The following is a 12,047-nucleotide window of genomic DNA, read 5'->3' as shown; positions in this document are numbered from 1 at the left end:
GAGCTGATGTGTCCATCACTCTGGAACAGGGTAAATCTTGACTCATCAGACCACATTACCTTTTTCCTTTGCTCCAGAGTCCAATCTTTGTGCTCCCAAGCAAATGAAAGCCTTTTTTCTCCCTTGATTAGCTTCAGTGATAAGTGTTTTTTTTTTTTTTTTAGGCTACACAGCTGTTTAGTCCCAGTCCCTTGACTTCCCTTTGCATAGTGCGAAATGCTCTTACTTTCACTGTTAAAATATATCATCAAACGTTATAGCTGATCACGAGCATGGAAGATATTTTCCAACCATGTTTCTTCCTCGAAGATGATGGTTCCCTACTATCCTTCCAGTTTTTAATAATGCGTTGGACAGGTCTTAGTTTCATCAACTCCTTAGATGTTTTCTTTGCTTGATGCATGCCAATAATTTGACTCCTTTGAAACACATTAACATCTTTTCCACGACCACAGGATGTGGTCATGGTTGTTTAAGAAATGCGAAGCTACTCATTGCATCAGTAAGGGTTTGATAACTTGTTCTCTGCTGAAACAGTCATCTATGCTGTAATTATCCAATTGGAGGCTCTTACCTATTTGCTTAGGTAAATCCAGGCGGTAACTTTTTGTTTGGACGGGCAATGTGTGCTATATTTAATCAAAAGATTATCTTTAGAACCATCATAAGCCCACTAAGGAGGTGGTCTAGCTAATGATGCCATGAGGACATTTGATGAGAGTTCGTGGTAGTAATTTTGGAAAGTGCTGTTCTTATGTCAAGTGTTCTGAAAATGACTCCTTTTATTTCACATTCAGGGCATTTCTAAGTCCCCTTGCCTGTAAGCGATGCTATATGCCACAAATAATTTGTTCATGGCAAAAGCACATGAACGGGGATAGTTCATAGGTGGTTAAAATAAAGCTTAGCACTTGTCACACATCAGGACAAAAAGATATTTCCTTGTTAACCACCACTATGTTCCTCTTTGATAATTCAGAATCTGCTCAGTGACAACAGTGGCATCTGTTAGAGCGGTGCATTCCCCAACGCCAGCTCTACCTTACACAGAGCTTGTTTTTCCTCTGTTACTACGTCCGTGTCAGCTCAGTGGTGGACCTACTTTGACCTCCCGTGCCGCCTCTGTAGTTTCACATATGACACTGATGCACAGCAATGTTGCATCAGTTTCTGCTTGAAATTCATGCCTGAAAAGGTTATTTTGATTCAAAGTGATGAGCAAGTCGAGGAGAGAAACAACAGCAGACCTGCTTATTAAAACTATGACATCAGAAGACAAAGTTTACATGAGACTGCCTTCACATTTTGTCTTATTATCAAATTTAGATCTGAATTATCAAAACTGTGTTCCACTGTGCCATTTTCAAAAAATCATTACTTTAAGCCCAAGCAAAAGACAGACAAAGCAAAGAGACGTTTTCCTTTTTTCTCAGTGCTGAAATTACAGGGTTAGAGTGAGATTTTGACAACTTTCAACTGAAAAATATTAAGTTAAAGCTAAAAAAAACGTAAGTAATGATAACAAACCCTTATCTTTCCAAACCAGGTAAACAGTTAAGTGGGCCTACCTATACGCAGAAACGGCTAAGCACTATGGAAAAGTAGAGAATAAGATACAAAAATTTGTTGACAGTGACTTAATGACTCAAAGCTCGGGTAGACTGCTTGGCTAGAACAGTGCCCTTAACTCTGAGGAAATGAAGCATCTCACGCATTTCTCCCACACATTATTAGAACCTGGTATTACAAAGTGTTTGCTCATGCTAACTGTGTCGGGTGATAAACATCCTGAGGCTGTCCAAAAACTTAACCAAAGTTAACTTTAGAGTTGATATTTGTGATCGAGGACATTCTTTTCAAGCTGTCCACCTTTAAGATCTTTTTCTATACATTGTAATCAAAAGCAATACACAGATTGTAATTGTGATTGTAACATTTATTACGTTGTACCTTCATGTAGGAGCACCATTATCCAAATAAATTAATACAATAAATAAGACATAAATTATATAAATAGAAAGTAAAATTCTTACAGAAAGAACTTCAGGGAACCTCATGGAGAAACCATATTCAAATAAATACATATTGTGTAATTGTATGAGTACAGTAACATGTGATAAGAAAAAATACATTCAATAAAGTTGCCCTTTCTCCATATAGCAATGACATAGTTGTAAATGTAAATGTCTCAGAGCAGTGTTCAAAGTCATAGTATTAATAAAGAAATCAGACTACATGCAGTGAAATGAAACATGAGGATACTTAAAAAAACAATAATAGCTGGTTATGTTTAAATGTTCATTATTTGCATATCGGTTGCTGTTTTAGCTGATGGAGAAGCAACCATGCCTACATTTGACCCGTCAGTCTGAAGTTGTAACTCTCCCTGATTCTATTGCATTGAACTGCTCAGTCAATGTCTTATACTTTTCCAGGAAGTCAGAGAAAGATTTTTGGTTCCGTTTCTCGCAGACACAATTGTTGGGAATTGGCAGTTCCTAAAGAGAAGATAAGTTGGTTAATTGTATTTTAGTAAAATTAGTTGTTTAGCTTTTTTTCGTCTTCTTCTCCTTCTTCTTCTTTTTGCTCTAAATTTGCACCACAAAATGAGGCCACACTTACTTCCACGTATTCGGTCAAAATCTCAATGGCCTGGTCAATCCGTTCGTTGGTGTCGTTGCATTTCTTTTGAGCAGTTTGTAGCTCGACTTGAACGCACTGCATTGCTGCTGTGTTGCACTCTGGCTGTTAGTGATAGAGAGAGAGAGAGATTTTTAGCTTCCTTTTACTGCTTTGACTGAGGCAGACTTGTGGCTGCACGCAGCAAAGTCACCAAATAGTCACAGCTGTGTTCAGTATCAACACCTGGCAAGCTCATTTCCTGTACTAGAGAACCTTTACATGTGGTTTATAGAAACTCCTCTAAAGCCTTCAGCTTTGCAGTCTTTGATGGTGGGGAGGACCCAACATGATTTATGTTCACATTAGATATTCATTGATCAGCTTTCAACAGTGTCATTATAATCATCCTCATCTTTGGCACAGTTAATATTTATACCATATTTCATTGTTGTTTGTAACTAAGAGAAGTTCCAGCGATGCACCATTTAATTTTACACAATATACTTTAAAAAAAGATAGGGCCTTACCAGAACATTTTCTGGAGTGGAGAATTTTGAATCTTCGGGCTGTAGGAACAGAAAGAAATGTTAGAAACTGTATTCGCAAAAAATTCAGAAACCAGTCAAGATGAGCTTAGAAAAAAGTGGGCTTGAAATTACTTACACATCTGACTTCATCCCGCATTAAGTCGATGTTCCAGTCAGTCACTGGCAGTGTTGGATAGCAACCACCAAGGCTTACAGAGAGAGTAACAATCCAAAAGGCAGTCCTGATAAAGTGCTCCATGTTCAACTTCAAGTCTGGTCTGTGTGATAAGCAAGCTTAGTTTAAGTGGTTGTTCATATATACCCCCTCTGCTGTGCATGATTTATATAGCCGTGTAATGGAAATGGTGGGCTGAATTAGCTGTTTATTACCTACTGCATACAGCATTGTTTTTCCTTTACATGACTCTTGGAATTTTTTTTTTTTTTCACGATTCTACTAGACATGGTAAAATCCCTCAAGTGGCCTATTGAAGCACAACAACTAACATCAAGCTCTTCTGAAACTAGGTTGCCTGTCACTAGTTTGTTGTACTTTTTTTTGCGTTTTTGTGGTTTATCAATTTGCTCTTTAAACTCTGTTAGGCAGTTGCTTCACATCTTACATCCGATGTTTTTTTAAATTATAGACATTTTAGCCATCTGTTTTTCTGTGAAAGCTAAAGCCTTTGCGGGCACAGATTATGTGAAGTATAAAATCAAAAAGAGGCATTAATATTTGTTGTGCCACATGTTCTTTTATGTGTAATATATGATATTTTCTTCCTTAAAGTTCATGTTAATTTTCAAAATGTGTATCTTTGGTCATTAGTTTTTCTATACATTTGTCACATGGTGCATTTCTCATCTCTTATTGCTGCCAGTTCTTTTGTACTCAGTTTTTCCACATGATCCATTTGACTTTTTTGAGGTTGGTGTATTCCCTCCACCTCTGCCTTCATGTGCTGGTGGATTCATTTTGCCTCCACTTGGACTTAACCAAAGCAACAAAACTAAAGTAAAAAACCTTAATTGCTGCAAGTTTAAAGGAACTAAATGTGACTGAACCTTTGTAAACGTCCTAAATCACCACTTAATACATTACCAGAGCGAGTTATCGAATTCAGAAATGGAGGGAGAGAATGCGGTGGTTCCTCAACGGTTACTTGTTTGTTTGATATATGCCATTAGAGAGAGAGTGTGGTCTTTCTACAACGAGTTGTGATTTAATAGATTCTCCAGATCTCAGCATGTGTGAATTTCATCAAAATCGCTGCGGTGACTCATTAGTATAGAGTGTGAACAAATGCTTCGTTGTGGTACCCGTTTATTTGTGCAGATGAGTGTGCTCTGCAGAAGCTGCGAATAGTCTGAAATTTGTGCATCAAAATATTCACATGAGATTGTAAAGTCTCAGTTTCCACTGATATAATGGATACATATCAGTTCCCTATGGTTTGGCTTAAATCTATAGTTGATCTTGCAGTGCAGTCCAGTTGCTCCTGGTAAAATCTATTTGTTTTCCCTCTGTCACCAGATTGGGTTTTCTCCAATCGATTTGACCGTTTTCTTGTCAACAAAACAAAATCTAATTAGAAAACAAAGCGCTCACGTCTCCACATATAACTTAAAAAAAACATTCAAGACATTCTGCCATTTGTAACGGTCTCTCTAAACGATCATTAGACTTTTAAATTGAGCTGAAATCGGGAAAGACGTTGTCTTTTAGGTAAGTGAATGGTAGCTTTGTTAGTTGACACTGTGCCTATAAAAGCAAGATTTTTATTAGAGCAGAGCAGAAGAATTGTGGCCAAACACTAAACTTAATTTCTGTTTTTCAGTCCCATTTTCACTTTTTTCACCTTCTGATAACAGAAACAAAAAAAATGTGAATGAGTGAAGCTTTATTGGTTCCATGTGAGCGCACAAAGCTGCACATTGTAAATATGTATTAGCTTGTTGGAGGTTTGAAAGTCGCATAATTTATCTGCAGTAAAAGAAATTGACACACTTTTTATTGACTTTGACTGCAGATGTTTTTTAAATGAGAGCACCACGACACTTAATTTGCAACCAATTAACTGGAAATCCAAATAATTTGGCTCCACATTCGACACAAAAACCCTATGAGAAGAAACATCCACAGGTTCTGGGACAATGCTCCATATTAAATCTTAAAACAAAGATTGCCAGTTGCTCTGTACGTTATGATATTCTATTTTCAGGGTATGGATTTCTAGGGGCTGGGAAATCTGTTCTTGAAGGGACGTTTGCATTTTTGCTATTAATCATTTGACATTTTTGTCCTCAACACCAGTTTGGTAAAACCCTGTGGGAACAGTGTCTTTCTGAAGGTGATTATTTACTCACTCATTATTATTTGACATTTAAACACTCAAATGATCCTCCTTTATCTTATCTGCAGCCATAACCCAGTTAAATCTTATATCCTTGAAGCCGTTGTAAAATAGAGGGAAAGTTTTTTTGTACTGTTGTACCAAATGAGATAAAAATGTGAGTGTGACTGATACAGGTAGAAATTGCCTGATCTATGACACACACTCAGCAGAACTGACTGAAGGGTTTCTCTGACACCCACGCTTTTTTGGGGATTCCCCACGATAATCCCAAATAACACAGAGTGGCAGTTTATTATAGGACATAATTGTCAGTTTTTTCTTACCCATACTTTACTTCTTAGGTTTCAGTTTTAGGGTTTCCTCAGGAGTTAGAATATTAATGAATGTGTCAGGATTTTGACATTCTTGAGGGGGGTGGGGAAATTTCTATCCATGGAATTTGTCGCCGTTTTGGGGCAACCCTGCTTTTTCCACTTCTTGCTGTGAAGTCCTTGCTCACCCTTAAGATTATATTTTCCTATGAAGGTGCGACGGCTCCATTATATTTCTGATCATGCATTTGTAAAGTTTCGCGTACAATGTGCCTGGCATTCATATATCCAGCATCTATTTATTCATTATTTCCTAAGATTATACTAAAAATAAAATCAGAATTGAACTGCTGCATATTTTCTGTTGTTATGTTTGATCTTTCAAACCACAATCTCAACAAAATTGAAGATGCGGCTTGTTTGCATGCCGTCTTACACGCTTTGACTGATGTTCTACTTATCAATGCAGTATTTTATACTGAGAGCTTCTGTTAATTTTTATTATTTATTTTATTATTCTTATATTGCTAAATATTGATTCTTCTTTAATGTTTTGGTTTAACTATTTATTACTCTTTGAACCCATTTACTGCATCATTATTTGTATGAAATGGCCATGATTACGTCTAGGAGCTTATATGCTTGATGTAACCTTTAAATTGGCCATTTTTGAGTTACTTTCCGACTTGCCTCCTACTTCCTCTGATACAAATCATCCTTTCATTGATTGCACTGTGCCTCAGTATAGTGGCTTGTAACGTGGTGATTAGCAAGCCCACAGAGCATGTAAATCATCGTGTCCATATTTGGAAACTTCCTGCTACATATTTCCAGTGGTTTTATATTTCTTATCTGAAAGACAAATACACATTTAATGTGTGGAATTATTTTGTTCCATTTATTTGTTCAATTTGGATTGTTTATGTAATTGAAAAACTATCAGAAGTGAAGGACATTTACATTCACAATCGCAGATGACAAAACAGATGTGCAGGGGGTTGATGCATGGCTCAACCCATGACCTGTAGGTCTGGTGGGTTTGGGTTAGTTTATTAGAAAATATGGTGGATACTGGACAGGCTAGGTCAAAAAGTGGGGAACTTTGACTGCAGCTCTTTTTCTCCATCTTTCTTAGTAATACAGGGTCAGTCTGACATCATCTTTAAAGTAATCTAAACCTACATGTATTTCATATCTCTGTCCAACATGGCAGTTTATAAATCGCCCCGAATGTAATCGAGCCAGACCAGATAAACTCTTGCATTGCCCGCATCGTAACTTAACTCTCAGCCAACGCCAGGAGAAAAAATCGCCGTCAGTTCTGTGCATCCAGCAAATGCGCTTGCCATTATTTGAGGTTGGGGTGCACAGCGGTGTTGTGGTTGGTGCCGTCGCCTCACAGGTTCCAGGTTCGATTTCTGTGTGGAGTTTGCATGTTCCCCCTGTGTATGCCAGTTAACCTTATTAGGTAACTTGGTGTCTGTAGGAGTGAGCGTGTTTGGTTGTTTCTTATTTCTCTCTTTGGCCAACGGGCTGGCGACCTGTCCACGGGTGGGATAGGCTCCAGCCCCCCTCGACCCTGAGTTGGATATAGCAGGTTTAGACAATGGATGGATGGATCGCACAGATTAATCTCAAACTCTCTGTCTTATGATGAGAAAAATAAGATCTGCATAAATGTAAAGTTGTATTTTAATAGCTTACAGAATTACAAAAAGACTATTCCAGTAAAGCCAAATTTGAAATATCAGTTTTGGCTAATATCCTACAGTGAAATTACATGAAGGGTATGCATAGTGATTTGTGCACATTATTGCATGTTGCATGTTCAGGATTATCTGCTTTCATGTGAGGGTGCAGGTATTAAAACCACCACCAGTGTGCAGCTATGAGGGAACACGGGTAGAATTTAACAGCCGTTCATGTAGGGCTGGGTATCAGTCAAATTTTTCGATACCGGTACCAATACCGATAACTTAACTTCAATACCGGTTCCTGAGCGATACTTTTTTTTCAATACCAATTTTATAATATCAATTCTAACAAAAAGGAAATCCCATTACACTTAACAGTACAAATCTTCAGTTTTATTTTTCAGCTCAGTGAGCTGTTTAACCAGCCAACCCAATTGATTAGCACAACTTTACAAACTAAGCTTCATCTGTTACTGTCAATCTTTAGTTAGCTTTTGATTTAGCTAGCTACATAGCCATAAAATAAAGCTACACACTAATATCTGATTATTATTAGTTAACAGTTACCGTTACATGGATCCCAGTATAAGTCACTGTGCGGTACAAGTATTAAGATTACTGCCGGATTTTGTTGAACGTTAATCAACCTGTTAAAATCCCACACACTGCACCATCCTCAGTACTCTTAGATGAGGCGGAGTCTAGTGGTGGAGATTTTGAATTATGCCGCACGGACTCTGTAGCGTCCACATGCTGACTTGAATGCTTAGAGGTATTAGCTGGCATTAGCAGCGATGACTTTTTGGCATATATTGCATTGCGCGCTATTGGCATCAATCTTGGTGAAATGGAGCCACGCTTTTGACCTCGGTGGCGTTGTTTAACCGGTTCGATGGCACACACACAACTACAGTTCCCAACGCAGATACACGTGAATGCCGTCTGTGGGCATAACCACATTTCCTGCATGCAACGAAGGAAATACATACAATTACATACAATTTTAAAAAGGCCAAGACAACTCAGTAACAATCATATCAGCCCAAAAACAACTAAACAAACCCTAAACAAATAAATAGGTCTTAAGTTGTCTTTTAAAGGAGTCAACAGACTCCATCGAATGCAGAGAGAGCGGAAGACTGTTCCAAAGCCTGGGAGCAGCAGCTTGGAAGGATCGGTCTCCTCTGGTCCGGAAGCGAGTGCATGGCACCATAAGTAAATTTTGATCCACAGACCTCAGATTCCGAGCTGGGGTGTAAGGCTGGATCAGATTACTGATGTAGGATGGAGCCTGATCATGTAATGCTCTGAAGGTTAAAAGCAGAATTTAAAAATGATCCTAGAGGAAACTGGCAGACAATGAAGGGCTTTCAGAATAAGAAGGGCTTTAAGAATAGGGGTTATGTGAGTCCTCCTATTAGAGCGGGTCAGAATTCTCACTGCAGAGTTTTGCACTAATTGCAGACGAGACAGCTCCTTTTTGTTTAGACATAAAAACAAACTATTACAATAGTCTAAACGTGAAGACACAAAGACATGGATTATTAGCTCTAAATCATTTTGTGACACCATTTTTCTGAGTTTGGAGATTTTCCTCTGTTGAAAAAAGCAGTTTTTGGTGAGCTGTTTACAGCTTCTGTCTTTGTCAAACACAACACCCAGGTTTCTAAGGCTGACTCAGACCTTATTTGGTTACCTGAAACACTAACGCTCCGCCCAGAAAGGTATGATGAGAACCAGTGCAGAACTGAAACTGACAGTCCTACTTCATCCCTCAGTCTTTTCAGCAGGATTTGGTGGTCGACGGTGTCAAAGGCTGAGGACAAATCTAAGAGAACTAGAACAGTGCATATTCCTGAATCAGCAGACATAATGTCACTGGACACTTTCAGCAAGGATGTCTCCGTAGAGTGATGTTTGCGGAAACCAGACTGAAATGTCTCATGGATGCTACTTTGGTCCAGGAATAATGACAGCTGTTCACAGACCACCTTTTCTAGGATCTTGGACAAGTGTGGTAGCTTTGAAATAGGCCTGAAATTACTGAGGACAGTCCGGTCTAAGCCTGTCTTTTTAAGTAAAGGCTCCACTATGGCATGCTTAAATGTATTGGGAAACACACCTGAAGAAAGTGAGAGGTTTACCATTTCGGTAACCCAGGGGTCAATTACATCAAACACTTTCACAAAGAGCCTACAGGGAAGGACGTGAGATGAGCAGGAGGAGGGTTTCATCTTGGTCAGCAGTGCCGAGGTATCAGCAAGAGTCACTGACTTAAATGAGGACCACAAGCTGGAGACAGGCTGAATGACAGCAGGGGTTCCACACAAAGGGGGAGGGATTTTTAAGTGTAGCGTTAATACAGCCAGTGGAGGGTAGCATGATCAGTTTTTATCACGTGATTAACCTCTGAGTACCGAAACTTGGCACCGAAAGACGAGGCATGTTTTGATACTTGGTACTACTGAAGAATTTCGGTGCTTTAAAAGAACTGAAGTTTGGTACCCAGCCCTACGTTCATGACAGTTCAGACATTTAACTGTTCTGTTGAAGTTGAAATGGTAAAAAAAAAAAGAAAGAAAAATGCTTATGCTGAAGATACTTAGTTAAATGAAGTAAATTATTATCTTAGGATGACCCATTTTGTCTTTCTGCACCATGGGGCCACCTGCATGGGAGAGCAACCACTTTACCAGCATAAAAATCCCCATAGAGAGGTACTCCGTGTTAAATGGACTTTCCTCTGATCATTAACCGTTACTGTGGCTTCTCCAGGAGGAAAATCACTGCTCACAAAATCAAACAAAGCCTTTGCAGTGACTCTGACATAATTTAGCCTACAGATATGAAAGGGATTGATATTATATTGTTGATATAATGTGGACTGCACTTGAGATGATTTCCAGTTCCAGTTTGATTGCTTTATGTGAACAGTTGTTACACACTGCTCCTTCTAGCCCAGTGTGCTCCTGTTGCCTCTTTCTGAAAGTAAAGCGCAGTAGTTTTGACAGTTAGATTTATTGATTTTTATTTTTTTACAGCAGCAAAAAAAACTTTTTTTCTTTTTCTTTTTTTACTTTTTCATTCTTTTTCTGTGACGTGGGGTGAAGAAACTGAAACTTCACACTGACCAGAAAGTACTCTCAAAGTCCCAAAATGCAAATGTCAATATCTTTCTTACTCAGTGGATCAAAAGGAAATAAAGTCTGTGATTGTAATGATGTCATCAGAGACTGGAAGTTTGGTTACCACAGGTCACCACAGCATAGTGTCACGCTTGGGTGGCGGCTCTGCTGATTTACAATGATCTGAAAGAGGAAATCTGAGATGGAAAATACGCTTTCTTTTTTTGTTTTAAGTTGAATATCATGACAAAATGAAATTAATAAAATGAGGTCAATTCAACCTCATATGAACAAAACTAAATGCACCCTCGGCTGCTTTCATAGGAAATAAGAAGGTACGTTGCAGCCAGGTGCTGCTAAGCACATGGGACCACTTGTATCGAAGCTTGAGCATTCAGGTGTGTGTTAACACAGTATCGACAAGGAAAGACATCAGCAACAGTCTCGGAGAAGCAGATGTTGTGGCTCAAAAATCCAGGAAGAGTTATAAAGCCTTTTCTAAACTACCATCAAAAAGATTATCCAACGCTCGCAGAAACTGAGAAAAAGAGCTGCAGCTCAGACTCTACAGGCCTCAGTTAGTGTGTTAAATGATATTACAACTCGGAAAATGGTGAGCATGCATGGCTTGTTTGGAAGTGTTGCCAGTACTTTGGGTCATTGCTTTTTCTGCAAGCTGTTGACTTTAGCAGTGGACTTAGTTCTATACACAGTGTCCTGCATTTTGTCTTCGTCTTTGTTAAATGAATAATGACAGGAGGGAGCAAGTCCAGTGTGGTTCATCTGAGGCTGTAGATCAGGTTTTTGCTTTGATATCTTAAACATTGCACTTGAAAGAGGTTGTACTTTCTATTTCACGTAGTCAGGAATGACAAAAATTTGAATCTTTCTTTCTTTCTTTGTCGAGCACAAGTCATTTAATGACAGGATGCCCTTATTTTCCTTTTGCCCCAGGTTCAGGGGGATTTTTCTTAGTTTGTTTCCATGTGCCTAAATGAAGTTTTCTCACTGCTCTCTACACACTTTTTTTTTTAGACAGTAATTACACTTTGTTTATTTGCCATCTGTAAAGTTGTCATACTCGTAAATTAGCAAGGCACAGTTCAAGATGACTGTGAACTCGCGTGACCCCGAGTCATCTAGTCATGGCTCCGGCTGACCCATCGACTGTTCAGCAAGACCTCATCAGAAAATCAAGCACATAGGTGTCAGTTTCTTGATCTGCCAGTTTCATGAAGAATGTGCTGCATATGTAGCATTTCCTCTTACTGGATAGATGCTTATTTTGTATGTTTGTCATGAGTAATGTGTATGTAGTGGTTGATGTAAACAAACAAAAAAAGAATTGGACTTTATTCAACCTAATGCAACGACTCATTTAATTTGTAAGTGTTTAACAGCTAGTTGACCT

The sequence above is a fragment of the Leuresthes tenuis genome, unplaced genomic scaffold (assembly GCF_036924035.1).
Source record: "Leuresthes tenuis unplaced genomic scaffold, fLeuTen1.0.hap1 SCAF_11, whole genome shotgun sequence".
Taxonomy (NCBI): Eukaryota; Metazoa; Chordata; class Actinopteri; order Atheriniformes; family Atherinopsidae; genus Leuresthes; species Leuresthes tenuis.
Note: the sequence above shows the minus strand (reverse complement) of the source record.